Source organism: Pelobates fuscus, chromosome 9 (genome assembly GCF_036172605.1).
Source record: "Pelobates fuscus isolate aPelFus1 chromosome 9, aPelFus1.pri, whole genome shotgun sequence".
Taxonomy (NCBI): Eukaryota; Metazoa; Chordata; class Amphibia; order Anura; family Pelobatidae; genus Pelobates; species Pelobates fuscus.
Window position 1 is genome coordinate 130247869 of NC_086325.1, and position 17549 is coordinate 130265417.

The following is a 17549-nucleotide window of genomic DNA, read 5'->3' on the forward strand; positions in this document are numbered from 1 at the left end:
CTGACAAAACTACCACAATGATCTTTGGAACAGTACCTAAATTACACAAATTACAAAATTCCCATCTATGCATCAAAACAAAATCAAATCGCACACTGACCGCAGTCCACTCTTTCAAATACTTGGGTATGTTGTTAGACCCCAATCTATCGTTTGGCCTCCACATAGAAAAGCTTGCGTTTATACTATATCCAAAACTAGGTGCCCTGTACAGAAACAAATCCTGCCTAAGCCCTACAGTAGAGGATTTGTGCTACAATGTAATTACAGGACCCACCATTGTGACATGCTGAAAGAACTAAACTGGCTGTCGCTGGAATCCATATGCACCCTTCATCTTTCCAGCCTTGTGTTTAAGAGCTTTTCTGGGAAGCTCCCACCCCACCTGAGCAGAATGCTCTCCTTGGCTGTTCCCACCTCCTATAGCCTCCGATCGGGAACCAGCACTTTATTTAGTCTACCTCAATACAAAAAGAAAGCAGCTTGATCCTATTTTTCCTACAGAGCACCAAAATTATGGAATGACCTCCTGCACACTTTCACATCTTCCCCAAGTCTAAAGTCCTTTAAGAGATCCCCCTCTGCATATCTCAAAACAGAATGCACCTGTCATGGTTGATTATATATTTCCTACCTGTTCTATGTTAAATTTTGTATATATTGTGTATTAATATTGGTTTTGTTTTTTTATTGTACCCTATTGTATGAATGCAATGTTTTGTGGACCCAGGACATACTTGAAAACAAGAGAAATTTCAATGTATCCTTACTGGTAAAATATTTTATAAATAAATAAAATAAATATATACATTAATTGTTTCTGTTTGGTTCTTATTTTTTCTCTATGTATCTTTGTTGCTATGGGGCTAAGTAAAGAAAGATATTCAAAATACTTTTATTATTAAAATTTAGAGTATTAGTATACTAAAGCTAGCATAATCTTCAATTATTTGGTCCTGAATTTTACTAAAACCAGTGCTTTGTGAATCTTCTGAATTTTATACTATGTATGGGATTCAGATGCGAATGTACCAATTCTAATCCAGACACCGAATGCATCCGAGCAATTGTTTCAGATTCGCCTGTGGCGACCAATGTCCGACCACATTTGGCTTTAGTAAATATGAAAATTGTCACCTTGCACAAAGCATATCATGCTTTGTCAATCATCTCAAACTGCTGCTATCTATTGCTTGCCCTTGTCACTTCTAATAACCCTTCTTACCAATAATCCACTGTACATTTTTCATCTTCTGCAGCAATTACTTGGTCCTGACACTTGTTTTTTACTTCACCTCTCCAGCCAGCCAGTTTATGCTCACTGCCATCAGACTTATACACTACTATCAAATTATGACTCTCCTCCACATGTTATGCTGTCTGCCACACATCCAATGGATTTCTTCACCAGTTATTCATCCATTTCTCGCCCTCTGCCAATAATTGAATGAATTACCACCTCCCCCAAACCACAAATCTTGAATAAGAAGATATGTTCTACCAGCGTGGGTCTTTCAACTCTCTTAACCATTTAGGATGTCTTTACCATATGTTTCTATTATTATTTTATTGGTATCACTCCTCTGGTATTGACTGATGAAATTTCTCAAACTCAAGTTAGCCACAATCTAACCATAACCCAACCCCTTACTAAGATTGTAGCTGAAAAGAAAACTTTCAGACAGACAGACAGATACATGTGATGTTTTATTAAATTGTGTAATTTGCAAAGGAGTGTCAGTTCTCCTTTACATTGGCAATGGATGCCAATTCATGTACTTTACATTACTAGTTAATTGAAAGGCGCTTACCTATACCTCTCCCAGTGCCACTGTGTATGTTTTTCTATTCATGTCTATTATACATTGTTTTGTGTATTTTGCTGTGCTTTGTATTATGCTTTTTTTTTTATCTGTTTATACATTGTATTATTGCCAATACAAATATTTGTTAAAAATAACCTTGTATCAAGGGTGGGGCAATTGTCGTCATGAATACTTCTGGTTACGTAAGTAAAATTCCACAGAGTGCTTACATTAATATTTATAAACATGTTAGAAGGGTTTGAACTCCGCATAACTCTGACATGACCACAGATTTAGTTACACATGTACTTGACTATGGTATCATAGATTACAACCGTGCTACTTTCTTAAGACTAAAGGGCAAGTGTAGTTCACCAGTCTCGATAATTTATAGTGAAATTTTTTTTAACTGTTGGGCTTAGTGCAGGCAGAGAGTGTCTGACTCTCACTGAGGTTATATTGGAGGCATGGAGTGGCACCTGGCAGAGCTAAACTAAGAACACAAACCATTTAAACCAGTTTGACTACTTACATTAGTGGACTCCAGTACACTCCAGGCACCATAATGTGTGCTGTAGTGCTTAAAGGACCACTCTAGGCACCCAGACCACTTCAGCTTAATGAAGTGGTCTGGGTGCCAGGTCCAGCTAGGGTTAACAGAGAAACTGAGAGAAACTGCTATGTTTATTAATGGGTTAAGCCTCCCCCAAATCCTCTAGTGGCTGTCTCATTGACAGCCGCTAGAGGCGCTTGCGTGATTCTCACTGTGAAAATCACAGTGAGAGCACGCAAGCGTCCATAGGAAAGCATTGTAAATGCTTTCCTATGCGACCGGCTGAATGCGCGTGTAGCTCTTGCCGCGCGTGCGCATTCAGCCGACGGGGCGGAACGGAGGAGGATCGGAGGCAGAGATCTCCCCGCCCAGCGCTGGAAAAAGGTAAGTTTTACCCCTTTTCCCCTTTCCAGAGCCGGGCGGGAGGGGGACCCTGAGGATGGGAGCACCCTCAGGGCACTATAGTGCCAGGAAAACGAGTATGTTTTCCTGGCACTAGAGTGGTCCTTTAAGGTGCTTGGAGTTTTTCTTTATCATGTAACACCTACAAGTCATATAACATTAATTGTTTAATAAATTACCATTTTTCAGAAGATATGCAGAGTTGTAACTATGCAGTTTTAAATAATAGCATGTCCATTACTTTTTGTATATTTATTTCTAGCTCTCACCCACCACTCAATGTTGGGGGGCTGCGGAAAACATTTATTATTAATATTATTATTATTATAAATAACGACACTCATGGGTTTTTATTGCGGGAACATGGAGGCATAAAGGAGGTGTAAAAAATCCATCATGCAGGGGACATGGCAAGTAAGAGTGCCAGGGAGGTGTAAACATATATTGAACTAATGTGAGTGTAATTTTGACCACAATATGCTTTTTATTTGTGTCTTTGTGGTTAGTTATTAAACATCGAAGATAAATGTGCTTCTGAAACACATTTATAAGAAGATTTCTCTTGTAGCCAACCCGTTTATAAGGTTCAACAGCTAGAATTTCAGCTGGCATTAAAGTGGAAGTTTGATAAAAAAATATCCAACAAAACAAGTCAGATTTATCATTGTTTATGGACTATAGAATAGAATTGAGGTCTAAGTTAGGTATCTTAATGTAAAATATTCTATATTTTGGAAATGTGTCTAAAATTCATTTCACACTGAGGTGTAGTTGATCATGAATGACATGAACAGATGACAATACATGGTGCAAGCTCTTTTCTATTTCTGAGTGTTCATGGAACATGGCATGATATTCCTGGTTGCAAATTGGTAGAAAATGAATTATTTAAAAAACCTAAATACATTTCTAGAAATTAAATAAATCTATGCAAAAATATATTACAGGACTCCACTGGAATGTGACAGTACAAAATGATGTGTTTAATTGTAGATTATGCTAGCTTTAGTGTACCTATAATCTTAATTTTATTAATGACAGGAGGCGAGTATTTGCTTAAGTCTCTCTTTACTAGAACTCCACAGCAGCACAGAAAACAACCAATCAGAAAAAAAGTTAAGTACTATAAAACTCTCCTCCCCATGCATCATTTCCTCTTTCAAGCTCTGACAAAAACAGAACAAAAGTCAGAAAACATAATGGGGGAGAAATGAAGTCCTAGATACGATGAATACAACGATTTCCACCACCCGAGAAGAACTGCCGAACCAGATAGTGTTGATGGACTGTAAACTGAAACGAGAGAAAAAAACAGAACCAAACAGGTTGATTATCCAATGAAAAGTACTCTGAATAAACATGTGTGCACCCAATGTAGCAACCAAAATTACCTTAAAATGTAGATATCCCAACCCTACTTATGAAAAAATAGGCATAAGAACAGGCGACAGGTAGCAGAGACAACAAGCAGAGTTGCATACTTACCTGAATAATCCAAAATATTAACATAAAACAAGGGAGAGATAAGAATGGGTGGGAAATACTCGCCTCCTGTCATTAATAAAATTAAGATTATAGGTACACTAAAGCTAGCATAATCTTCAATTTTATAACATGACAGGAGGCTTCGTATTTGCTGTTTTAACGCTCAGTCGACAAATCCAACGCTGTTTGTTTCGCTGGTACCTATTCTCTGAGCTACCCGAGCAAACCTAAATGGACTTTCCAACTGCGATAAATGACAATGTAAGTTGATGAAATATCCCAAAACGGAAAAAAACATCATCCGCTGATAAATCCATTGTACATGGGGTTGCGACCTGTTACCTACCAGCAGGTCTCTGAGGTAGCAAGCTGACCTATTAGCCATTTCCCTGCAGTAATAGAATGTCGAAGGTCATTTGCGGACTTAGGGCCACGATAAGACACTGCCACCATGTCTCAACTCTTGATGTGTAAGGTTGTTCCACCGATCGTGCCAGGGTCACCCGGCAATGTGGCCTTGCAGACAGATCTTCAATCTCAAGGAATGCGCCTAAGTCCACCACCAAATCGCAATAGAACCGAGTAGGATCTTTCGTTCCCTCCTGGCCTACCCGGTGAGATGTCTCATCCGAGGATAGGTTTATAATGCAGGCAAGAGTGTGATCAAACTATTCCAATATTCCAAGTGGGCTGTGCAATCTTCGGACGCGGTAGAGGAAAGACTCCAAAAGGACGTCCATTCAGGGTTCCGAATTGAACATGTGGGGAGGAACGGTGGTCGACTATTCTGGGGAAAGTGAATCCCAGAAATATTCAAAGGGATGGGAAGTGCAAACCGGAGTGCAGATTTCCATCCAGCAATGCCCTCGTCAAGGAGTGAAAGATGTCGGTAGGAGTCGGGGCACACCATGTACCTCCGTAAAGTCTTGTAGATCTCCTCGACGGTAGTTGAAAAGAAGGTTAGGGCAAATCCCCAAAAAAGACGGCTCCCATGAGGGATGAATAGAGTATAGACAAAAGGTCCTCCATCTCCGAACCATGTTCACCAGGTATGTGCTCCGAGGAGACGGGGCAGTCCCGCCCTCTTATCCCAAGATCGTAAAGACCGGGGAAGTCAAAACAACCGGGGATTCCTGGCTTACCATGTGACCCATATGTACGGTTTTACCTTCAGACCGGGTAATATGTCTCCCTCAATCTTGTTACCCGAGTAAGGCAGTGCCTGTTTGCTCCATGAAGGTCTCCGTATCTCCCGACATCTTGACATGGGAGAAACTGCGCAGTTTGCTCGTAATGGTCTGGATATCCAAAACAGAAAGCAATCTCTGTATTATATAGTGCAGAATATGCCAAAAACCTGCACTCTCATAATACCAGAGGACTATCCGTTAGCCGTACCATCTCCAGGAGTGTGTGTAAATAAGTGGGAGACTCCCCCCGTTATACCTCTGAGTATTTCTCGCGTGTTTTACAGCGGTCCGGATCCAGTAGATTCATCGCAGGAGATAGAATAGAGGGATCTAGTCTAAACATGTAATTCTTGCATGACCAGGCAGTCCCCTAGAACGAAGTCAGTAGCGTGGATGTCAGCTCTAATTGAATGCAGGAGGGACGCCCCTCTATGTAATCATCAATGTCTTGCACAGGCACAAGCCTGTGTGATGAACAAATGGCCGGTACTGTAGAGCGGCGAGTGTATGAGAGAGCCGCGCTCTCTACTACTGTGATCGCATACCATGAGAGCGTCCGGCTGCTAGCCTGAGCGGGCCGCACCCGTTAGTAACCAACAGCAGAGTCTACATCCGAGACCGGTTCTCTCTATGAGAATGGGTCCACCCAACTTGTCCTCTGTATCCAGTCCAGTATCTGGTTGAGGACGAGTGAGGGGCTGCGCCCTCTAATAACAAATCAGTATCCGGTTCCGTATGAGAGGGTTCGCCCTCTGTTCCTGAAATTAAATATACTCAGATCGAGGTGATGGAGGGCCGCACCCTCCTGTGGTGCAAACTAGAGTCCCTAGAGATTCAGGGTGACCAAACTGTAGGGCGCACCAATTATAAATGCCAGCATAAGGCTGAGGGCAATCTGGGAAACAAGGAATGGAAAACTATCAACCGACTATCCGGATCCCGTGCGCCCGTGCCCGGGGTCCTGGTAGACCGTTGGTAGTCCGAGGAAAGCTGGAGACGTTCTCCGCAATCCACGAGTGCCCGGGAGGTCGGAGGAGGCCAAGTCAGGCCTCACGACGACCCGAGCGAAAATGAAAAGGAAGTCATGAAAAAACAAAAAAGCAACAATAAACGTAGATAAGAGAAAATACACCCATTCTATCTTGGATAGAATGTAAACAGCAGGCCGGAAGGTAAGAAAAGTAAATCCCACTGGACAGGGCCAGGAGCTAACCTAACGCAGGAAAAAACTACCGAACCTATTTTTTCTGTCTTACACTTTCCTAATGCCTATCGGCAGAATATGTGTATAGAGACAAAATCAGTATATCCCATTTATACCACAAAATCTCCTAACAATGTATATCTTACTAATACAATATTAGTTACAAACATCATAATAAGAACACAATGTTATAATATCCCACAAATGCTTCATATACAACACTGTTATCTTCTATTCAAAAAGCAATACAGGGCATTTTTCTCATTTAACCCCTTAGGTGATAGTGCCCCTAAAGTATGGATCCAATATGCTTCACGTTTAAGTATGCTATTGTATATATATTGTAAAAAACAAATAAGTAAATTAAATAAAAAAAAATTAAAAATAATAATGAAATGTTTAAAACAAATTATATATCTACATGACATTTTATTCTAACTGTATTTTGATATTAATATATATATATATATATATATATATCAAAATACACTTAGAATGAAATTGTATATATATCTATGTATTTATGAATAAATAAAAATAATGCAAAATATACATGTCCATATACAAAATTACATAAATAATTATATAAATATACACGTAGATTTCAAATATATAAGTATGCATATATATTTAAATTCTACATGCGTATTTATGTAATATAATTTATGTAATAATAATTTTATTGATTGCAATTTGAGGGACCTGCCTGACAACCCAGGCCGAAAGTCCAGAGAATTTCATTTGTTAGCACTGTAACTTTCCCTGTAACTTTCTAAAACCTGTACATGGGGGATACTGTTTTACTCGGGCGACTTCGCTGAACACAAAAATTTGTGATTCAAAACAGTAAAACATATCACAGCGATGATATTGTCAGTTAAAGTGTCTTTTTTTGCATTTTTCACACACAAACAGCACTTTTACTGATGACATTATTGTTGTGATATGTTTTCCTGTTTTTAAACACTAATATTTGTGTTCAGCAAAGTCTCCTGAGTATAACAGTACCCCCCATGTACAGGTTTTATAGCGTTTTTGAAAGTTACAGGGTCAAATATATGGGTCAAATATTTTTACATTGAAAATTGCCAGGTTGGTTACGTTGCCTTTGAGAGCGTATGGTAGCCCAGGAATGAGAATTACCCCCATGATGGCATACCATGTGCAAAAGAAGACAACCCAAGGTATTGCAAACAGGGTATTTCCAGTCTTTTTTAGTAGCCACTTAGTCACAAACACTGGCCAAAATTAGCGTTCAATTTAGTTTTTTACTTTTTTCACACACAAACAAATATGAACGCTAACTTTGGCCAGTGTTTGTGACTAAGTGGCTACTAAAAAAGACTGGACATACCCCATATTGAATACCCTGGGTTGTCTACTTTAAAAAAAATGTGTAAATTTGGGGTGTTATTCAGAGATGTATGACAGATAATAGTGTTACTATGTCACTAATGTATTTTTTTCAATTTTTCATCATATTTTTTTTTAAATTAAATTACATGAGAGTATATAAATAATGGTATGTTAAAAAAAAAAAGCCCTTTTCATCCTGAAAAAAAACCCCAATATATAATTTGTATGGGAACAGTAAATGAGAGAGCGTAAAATTACAGCTAAACACACCACACCACAAAAGTGTAAAAAGAGGCCTTGTCCCAAATGTACAACATCGCAAAAACAGTCCGGTCCTTAAGGGGTTAAAGATGAGAAAATGTGTGTTTTTACAAATTAACAGTCTAAATCAGAGTTGTAAAATTCCAGAAAGTCAGTGTGCAATGACAAGTATCTGGTCCTGGCAGTGACAATGTTTTTACCTCACCATTACCATGGTCTTCAAGTGAGGAAGTTGTATCTGAAGATTGTAATAGCAGAGATATTATGTGCTACACTTGCTGTCTCACATGGAAACCTTATTGACAGGAATGGGAAGAATTGATATAAATATGAATCAAAAATATGAGGATGTTTTTTTTTCCTTTCTTAAGGTTGATCATTCAGCTGTTTAGTACATAGCTCCCAAATTTAATATCCTTATGTGAGATTGTTCTATTTAGGATACCAAATTAGGGAGCTGTTTCGTAGGTAGCACCCCTAATTGGCACCCTTACATGGGATTGACCTATTTAATTCAATTTTAGGGCACTGTTTAGTAAATAGCTCCCCTAATTTAAACAAAATTTGACAAAGGTATGAAAGGGGGTCATTCTGTATTCAGGTGATAAAGCTGAGCTTAATTTAGTGATATTTACTATAGTTACGCAAGTCATGTTTACAAAATAAACCACTATATTGTAATTTGCATGTAAAGTGAGGGAAAAAAGTATTCGATCCCCTGCTGATTTTGAACGTTTTCCCACTGACAAAGGAATGATCAGTCTATAATTTTAATGGTAGGTGTATTTTAACAGTTAGAGAAAGAATAACAAAAAAAAAAAACACAAAATAAATCCAGAAAAATGCAAGTCAAAACAGTTATAAAACGATTTGCATGTCAATAAGTGAAATAAATATTTGACCCCTTTGACTTACTACTTGGTGGCAAAACCCTTGTTGGCAATCACAGAGGTCAGATGTTTCTTGTAGTTGGCCACCAGGTTTACACACACATGTCAGGAGGGATTTTGTCCCACTCCTCTTTGCAGATCCTCTCCAAGTCTTTTGGGTTTCGAGGCTGACATTTGGTAATTCAAACCTTCAGCTCCCTCCACAGATTTTCTATGAAATTAAGGTCTGGAAACTGGCTAGGTCACTCCAGGACCTTAATGTGCTTCTTCTTGAGCCACTCCTTTGTTGCCTTGGCTGTGTGTTTTTCTTTTTGTGTGTTCTTGGGATCACAAGCAGCATTCCTCCTCTTCCAAACACAGTGAGTTGAGTTGATGCCAAAGAGCTCAAATTTGGTCTCATCTGACCAAAAGACTTTCACCCAGTTCTCCTCTGAATCATTCAGATATTCATTGGCAAAGTTCAGACAGGCCTGTACATGTGCTTTCTTCTAATAGAGTGCTCCTAATCTCAGAACGGTACGTGTATAAAAGACACCTGGAAGCCAGAAATCTTGCTGACTGAAAGGGGATCAAATACTTATTTCACTCATTGACATGCAAATCAATATATAACTTTTTTGACATGCGTGTTTTTTTTTTTTGTTTTGTTATTCTCTCACTGTTAAAATACACCTACCATTAAAATTATAGACTGATCATTTCCTTGTCAGTGAGCAAACGTTCAAAATCAGCAGGAGATTAAATACCTTTTTCCCTCACTGTATAAAAAGTGAAAGAAATCGGAAAAAATATAACTGTACAATAAGGCTTAAGATAAACCATATGACATACTCTACCCCATTATGTCTTCTTTTGGAAATGGTATGCATTTGTGGAGTAACCTTAAAATCAAACAAGTAAAATGCCTCAAAATTAGACATCTAAATCATAACTATAAAATCTGAAATGTTACGATCTCGTATATGATACTGTAACTTTGCTAGTGACAATGGCATACATTCCAGGTATTGTTTTATTAAGAAGAGTTAGCAGTGCAAATCTGCCCACAAAAAATGCAATGCCGACATATAAAACAAAAAATAAATACCACAAACTTTTATATAAACTGGTGAAAAATGGTGGCATGATAGGGCACAATATACCATATGAGATAATCTGGAGTCTCTACATTCACAAATACTAGGCTTTTGTTGGGTAATATTAACATTCAGATTGCTACAATGCCCCGCAAAAAAGACTTAAGCTCATCCAATCCATCAAAATTTTTATTGTAAATACCGAAGGGTTCAGGTCTCATATATGGCACTGTAGCCTTACATGACAGTGGCATGTCACATTAGGGTATTGCTTCATTGGGGTATTGCTCTATTCTACTCCAAAGATATAACTGAACATAATTTGGGTGATCTACAGTAATAGCACACATTAGGTTTACAAAATAGATATTTATAAACCTTATGTGTGTATGTATAAAGCATAATATCCACAATTTTAATACAATTCTTATCAGAGATTGGCAGTAAAATTGCTACATAAAAAGTGCCAAAATACCCATAGTTGGATAAAAATAATAACAATCCCTATGGTGTGTGTGTGTGTTTGTGTAACTGGTATAGTGTGTGTATAGGGGGTTTAATGTGTTCTTTTAGGAGTGTGGAGGGTCTTAATTTTAATATTTCTATTCAATAATTATAAAAAAAAAAAAATTCTCCCCACCCTCTTGTTACCTTGCAGCGAGTGGTGCATTCAGATCCCTTGTGATCCAGCAGGCTGCCTCTCTGGTCTGTACATCCTTTGGTTTCAGACAATGACTATCTATTGTGAGTTCTGGCACTTGGGAAGTCAGAGTATTGCCACAGATCACTGCAGCAACGCTTAGACACTAAATGTCTTTGCAAGAGATAGCCATTGTTTGCACACAGAGGATATGCGCACCAAAAACCAGAGAATTTCCCAGCTCTTCTCATCTACCTGTCATTAGCCTACTCCTCCCACACCATAGCATTACATTTTCTTGGCTCATTAACCCCTTAAGGACACAACTTCTGAAATAAAAGGGAATCATGATGGAATATTTCTGTCATGTGTTCTTAAGGGGTTAAGCAACAGAGAGACCGACCTCTTTGTGCCGGTACTCCCATGCAGGGAGTGCTTCCCTGGACAGCAAGTCAGATTATCCGATCACCACTGTTGGCCTTGGCATGTGGCCATTGCGACCCACAGGTCATCTACTTGTTTACCCAATTACCAGTCCAAGCCTAGAAGCAGCTAATTGGATGTCACTCCCTGAATGTGTATCAGATAAAACACATTCTTAGAGGGACACTATAGTCACCAAAACAAAACTTTAAGATTAATGAAGCAGGTTTGTTGCAAAGATCATGCAGACAAAGGTGCACACAGGTGCCAAATTGCACGTCGGGTAGCTTAGTTGTTTTTAAATTGTTCATGGTATGTGAGTGGTGATCTGTTTGTAGGAGTCTCTAGCTATAATCTGACTTTTTGGGATGTGTAATTGCAAAGCTAACTTTTGACTCTTTTAACCATTGATAGGGGAGACTTAAGAAGCGCAAAGTAAATAGGGGGTTAAGTCATGGTAGCACTCTCAGATACATCCTCATATCTGAGATACAGCCTGTGGTGTTGGGAGGCTATATACTTTGCAATATATCCTTTTAGCATTAGGCATAATTTATCCTTTACAAATAAATATTATTTTTTCATTAGTAGGTTGTGTTTTCTTTTTGGTATATTTTACCCTTTCCCCCAAATCTCCTGGTTTTATGTAGTCAAATGTATTACACTTAATCACTACTACTGTTAGTGTTACAGAGAATTGATTGATTGATTAATTGATTGATTGATACATACTTACCTCAAGTATCATTATATCAACACAGATCAATATTTTGACTCCAAGTGATTATCTATACTAATTTAGTAGCATTTTTTTTGTAACAGTCCTCTTTGTTATTTTTCTAAGGATCAATTGTGGTTTATATTGCCATTTTCCTTTGTGGGATTTTAAACATATGTCCTCCCTATATTCACTCCATAGACTGAAATCTAATTAGGAGACTTCATGTGTATATATTTTCTTCTGTTAGGTGATGGTATATTGTAATTTTTTTACTGATTATTTGAGTCCTTGAATACTTCTGATTTCAATTTAAAAAAATGTTGTCCAATTTTGAATAAACTTTCCTTATTAATTTTTTAGGGACTTTCTCATTTCCATTTCCTCTTTTAGTAGGGTATTTTTGGAATTGTTGATAATTCTGTTATCCCCTTAAGGACTGGACTTTTTTTGCGATGTTGTACATTTGCGACCAGGCATCTTTTTACACTTTTGTGGTGTTTGTGTTTAGCTGTAATTTTCCGCTCTCTCATTTACTGTTCCTATACAAATTATATATTGTTTTTTTTCAGGACAAAACGGGCTTTCTTTACATACCATTATTTATATAATCTCATGTAATTTAATTTTTAAAAAATGAAAAAATATGATGAAAAATTGAAAAAAATACATGTTTTTTGACTTTTATGTGAAAAGTCTTTTATTCATCTACAAAAGCGAATGAAAAAAACTGCTAAATAGATTCAAAATTTTGTCCTGAGTTTAAAAATACCCAGTGTTTACATGCTTTTTGCTATTTTTTTGCATGTTATAGGGCTATAAGTACAAGTAGGATATTGCGGTTTCAAAACATATATTTTTTAAATGTATCAATAGTGACATTGTAACACTATTATCTGTCATAAATCGCTGAATAACACCCCACATGTACATATTTTTTTTAAAGTAGACAACCCAGGGTATTCAATATGGGGTATGTCCAGACTTTTTTAGTAGCCACTTAGTCGCAAACACTGGCCAAAGTTAACGTTCATATTTGTTTGTGTGTGAAAAAAGTAAAAAACTAAATTGAACGCTAATTTTGGCCAGTGTTTGTGACCAAGTGGTTACTAAAAAAGACTGGACATACCCCATTTGCAATACCTTGGGTTGTCTTCTTTCGCAAATGGTATGCCATCATGGGGGTAATTCTCATTCCTGGGCTACCATACGCTCTCAAAGGCAACGTAACCAACCTGGCCATTTTCAATGTAAAAATATTTGACCCATATATTTGACCCTGTAACTTTAAAAAACGCTATAAAACCTGTACATGGGGGTTATACTCAGGAGACTTTGCTGAACACAAATATTAGTGTTTCAAAACTGGAAAATGTATCACAACAATTATATCATCAGTAAACGTGCTGTTTATGTGTGAAAAATGCAAATAAAGTCACTTTCACTGACAATATCATCGTTGTGATATGTTTTACTGTTTTGAATCACTAATATTTGTGTTCAGCAAAGTCTCCCGAGTAAAACAGTACCCCCCATGTACAGGTTTTAGGGTGTCGTAGAACGTTTCAGGGTAAAATACAGTGCTAGCAAATTAAATTCTCTAGACTTTCGGCCTGGGTTGGCAGGCAGGTCCCTTAAATTGCAATCAATAAAATAACTTAATTATGTAAAAATATTACATAAATACGCACGTAGAATTTAAATATATGTGCATATTTATATATTTGAAGTCTACGTGTATATTTATATAATTATTTATGTCATTTTGTATATGGACATATGAATAGTTCGTATTCTTTTTATTTATTTATATATACATAGATATATATACAATTTCATTCTAAGTGTATTTTGATATAAATATATATATATTAATATCAAAATACAGTTAGAATAACATTTCGTATAGATATATAATTTTTTTTAATTTTTATTATTATTTTTAATTTTTTTAATTTAATTTAAATTATTTATTATTCGTATTTTATAATAATATATATATACAATATATATATAGGTATTATATATATACGTGTGTAAATTAATTATAAGTGTATTTTTATATTAATATATGTACATATTAATATAAAAATACACTTAGCATGACATTATATATATGATATATAGACATATATTATATAGGTATAATATATGTCTATATATCATATATATATACACATATATAATAATATATTTTTTTTATTAACTTTCACTTTAAATTTTTTTTTGATTTTACAGTTGCAGGGAGACTGCCTGTCAGCACAGACAGTCCCCCTGCAGGCAGAGACTAGGACACCTATTGTGACCATGTGGTCGCCCTGTTGGGCGATCACATGGCCCCAGGGGTCCTAATCCGCCATGGGGAGACTGTCTGGGCTGCAGGCAGTCTCCCCACAACGGGAGCAACGCCGATCGCCGCCGGGGGAACGACGGCGATCGGGTAAGTACATTTTAAATTTAGGACGGTTCAGGACCGTCGTCGGTCGGCAAGGGAAAAATGCCGATGACGGTCCTGAACCGTCTTGCGTCCTTAAGGTGTTAAGCTAAAGTTGTTTTGGTGCCTATAGTGTCTATTTATGGCAAATAATTCCATGCCATAATTTATCCTACTGCACAGACCCCCTTTTTTGGCAAAATCACATCTCTTGAGATCTCAGTGGATAACTTATTGCCTTTTTTACATTCCTATTTAATAACAGGTTTCAAGAGAACTGTTTGCAATGGTCCTTTACATATATTTATATAGTTCTATCATATTCTATCTGAGATATTTCTTCCTATAGTAACCACATTTAGTTTTTTTAAGCTGCTTTTTATAACTAAAATCTATCATCCCTTTGTTAATTTTGTAACATGCTTCTGCATCAGGAGAACCAATCACCAGATGAGTTATAACATAACAAAGTGGCAGTCTGATTAAATCAGCTTTTGTTATAAACTACCAATACTATCACACTAATGCAGTAGATACAACTGTATCAACAGCTTTAACGTGTGATATGTCATGATTCCCTTTTATCCCTTTTTTTATGTATGTTTTATATGTTTAGTTTGATAAGATACGACTAAGGGAGATAGGTATCAATCTATTGGCTAATATAGATTATGATGGTGTAATTGGCCAGATATTGATGCCCCATGGCCGGTCTTACGTCCAATAAAAATAACACAAAATAAAATAAATTTCTTTTTTTTTTTAAATTTGACAATTTTTATTTTTCACTTTCAAAGCAAACTTGGGATACAGAAGGAAGAAAAAAGGGGGGGAGGAAACATCTCGGATCTTGGTTTACATGTCTTCCAGTTTAATAAAATAAATTTCAATGAATCTTTATATAGAACTTTGTTATATATAACAACATATGATGATTGGCATCTATCCTATTGCTAAGCGGTATAAACTCATGGGACAGAAGCCTTTCCGTGAAAAAAAAATAAGAAAAAAAGAAAAGCGTATTCAAAAATATGAAATTGAGACCTCAATCTGAAAGACAAAACCGTGGCTAAAATAGCTAGTCTGTAAAAGGCTTTCATTAAATGTGTAATTCACTTTTAATTCCCAATGATTCACACTTTAGTAAATAACCCTGTTAGAGTAATAGCTTGCATAATGCTAACAGAGACAAAAACCTACAACAAAATCAACAACCAATATAAAATAGTGGTAAAATTGAAGCTGATATATAACAATGAAAAAAGGAGTAGGGTCGCACTCGGCCACAATGTTTCAACCCAGGGTGCTACTGAGCATGGGTCAGCAAACCTCAAGAAATATATATGAATAAGAAAATCTGAGTGCATGAGATTTTCTTATTCATATATATTTCTTGAGGTATATTTCCTGAGGTATTGCAGCGTTTCGACCTGTTAAGCTTGATAAAGATCTTAACAGGTCGAAACATTGCAATAAATCTGCCTGGTAGCAATCGCAGTGAGTGCCTGAGATTTTCTTATTCAGATATATAACAATGAGACACAAAATCACAAAGGAAGGAAATGGAGAAAAAGAGCTCTCAAAAAAATAAATACATAAAAAATATGTATATATACATACGTTAATATCTAATATCTAGCTAATAGCTAATATATGAAGGGTGAGCTGAACATGAAGTCACTTCTCCTGTGTACATAGGGTATCACTGTGGTCTGAAAATGCTGAAACTTGCTCAACAGGAAACACTACTTTAGTTTACCACAGTAGGATATTTATCCTTTTAACCGTTGAAATGTCAGGGTCAATGTGAGTCTACAAATTTACATCCATAAAACAAATTCCTAGCAAGATATACATATAAGTTTGCATTTAAACTTATTACTAACAAACTCATATAAATAGCAATATCAATATGTATACTTTTCAAGCATGTACTGTGCTATTGATGATATTATTATTCATTTAAACACTCTATTTGGATTACAAAAACACTAAACTATATGTGCATGAAGATAAATAAGATGTTGCTCTCTCTAATATTAGCTACTTTACTGCAACATAATTTAGAGTTCAACATTTAACCCCTTAAGGACCAAACGTCTGGAATAAAAGGGAATCATGACATGTCACACATGTCATGTGTCCTTAAGGGGTTAAAAGCCAAGCAACTCGTGTTCTCTCTGAATGCAAACAGGTTAAATTGTAATTTTGTTTCCTGCTCAGACAAAGTATGTCTTCCCTAACCTTTTTATGCAAGCTGCTTACAAGATAATGTTAGCTTAAACACTAAATGACTACAATAGAGCTGAACAGATATGCTAAAATCAGTTAAAGCATCTTGAAATGTAAGAAGAGCAGGAACAAAGATTTAAGATTAAAATTAGCACTAATGTACACATTAGCGAGACTTAGAAACATCAAGGAAAATACATGAAGGTTTGTACAAAGATAAAAAAAAATGGTTACTACCTTTGCAATATTGATTAGAAAAATGTTCAACCAAATTCTTGGTTCTTCTGTCGTTTCTCTTCCTCCACCTTTGTAATCTGATTTTTCTTCCTGTATTCAGATCTTGTTAAAGAAAAGAGGGAGGGACATGATGGCAGCATTCCAAAGATAATTCATATAGCAGAGGTATACTTCTACTTTTTAACGGACATGAAAACAAAGAACATAAATATTAATTTAAATAAATAAAAATGTTTTTTGCAAAAATTGTAGCATGGAAGCATAAGCCCTTAAACGGAAATTGTTCCCAGGATTTAGATACTATGTTTATTTATCTCTATATTTGACAAATATACATAAAAATAAAAAAAAAATTAAAATGTGGAAAGCTACACCTCATATTATGCAACAGGGTCCTCCTGTCAATCATTTTTATATGATCAGTCATTTTCACCTGGTAGTCAACACAAAAAAGGAAACCGCCATGGTACAATTAGTAAGGTAGAAATATGATGGTCATATTCTTATCACGGCGATGTCAGTCATAGCTTGTTACTGGAAATCCCAGACCATTCCATCTATTAAGGAATTTTAACTTTTAGTATGTTTTAACAAAAGGTATGAACGGGCATTTTGGCAACCTTCCCAACATTCGGCTTTTATG

At 36.4% G+C, this 17549-nt stretch overlaps 1 protein-coding gene across 1 annotated transcript in view; it reads right to left on the reverse strand.

Moving 5' to 3' along the window:
- LOC134573038 (uncharacterized) overlaps window positions 1-16975 on the reverse strand; it is a 185429-nt gene extending 168454 nt beyond the window's left edge. The window contains exon 1 of the mRNA XM_063432422.1: window positions 16907-16975. The gene's annotated coding sequence lies outside the window, so the exon portion shown is untranslated. The remainder of the gene's footprint in view (window positions 1-16906) is intronic.
- Between the last annotated feature and the right edge of the window lie 574 nt (window positions 16976-17549).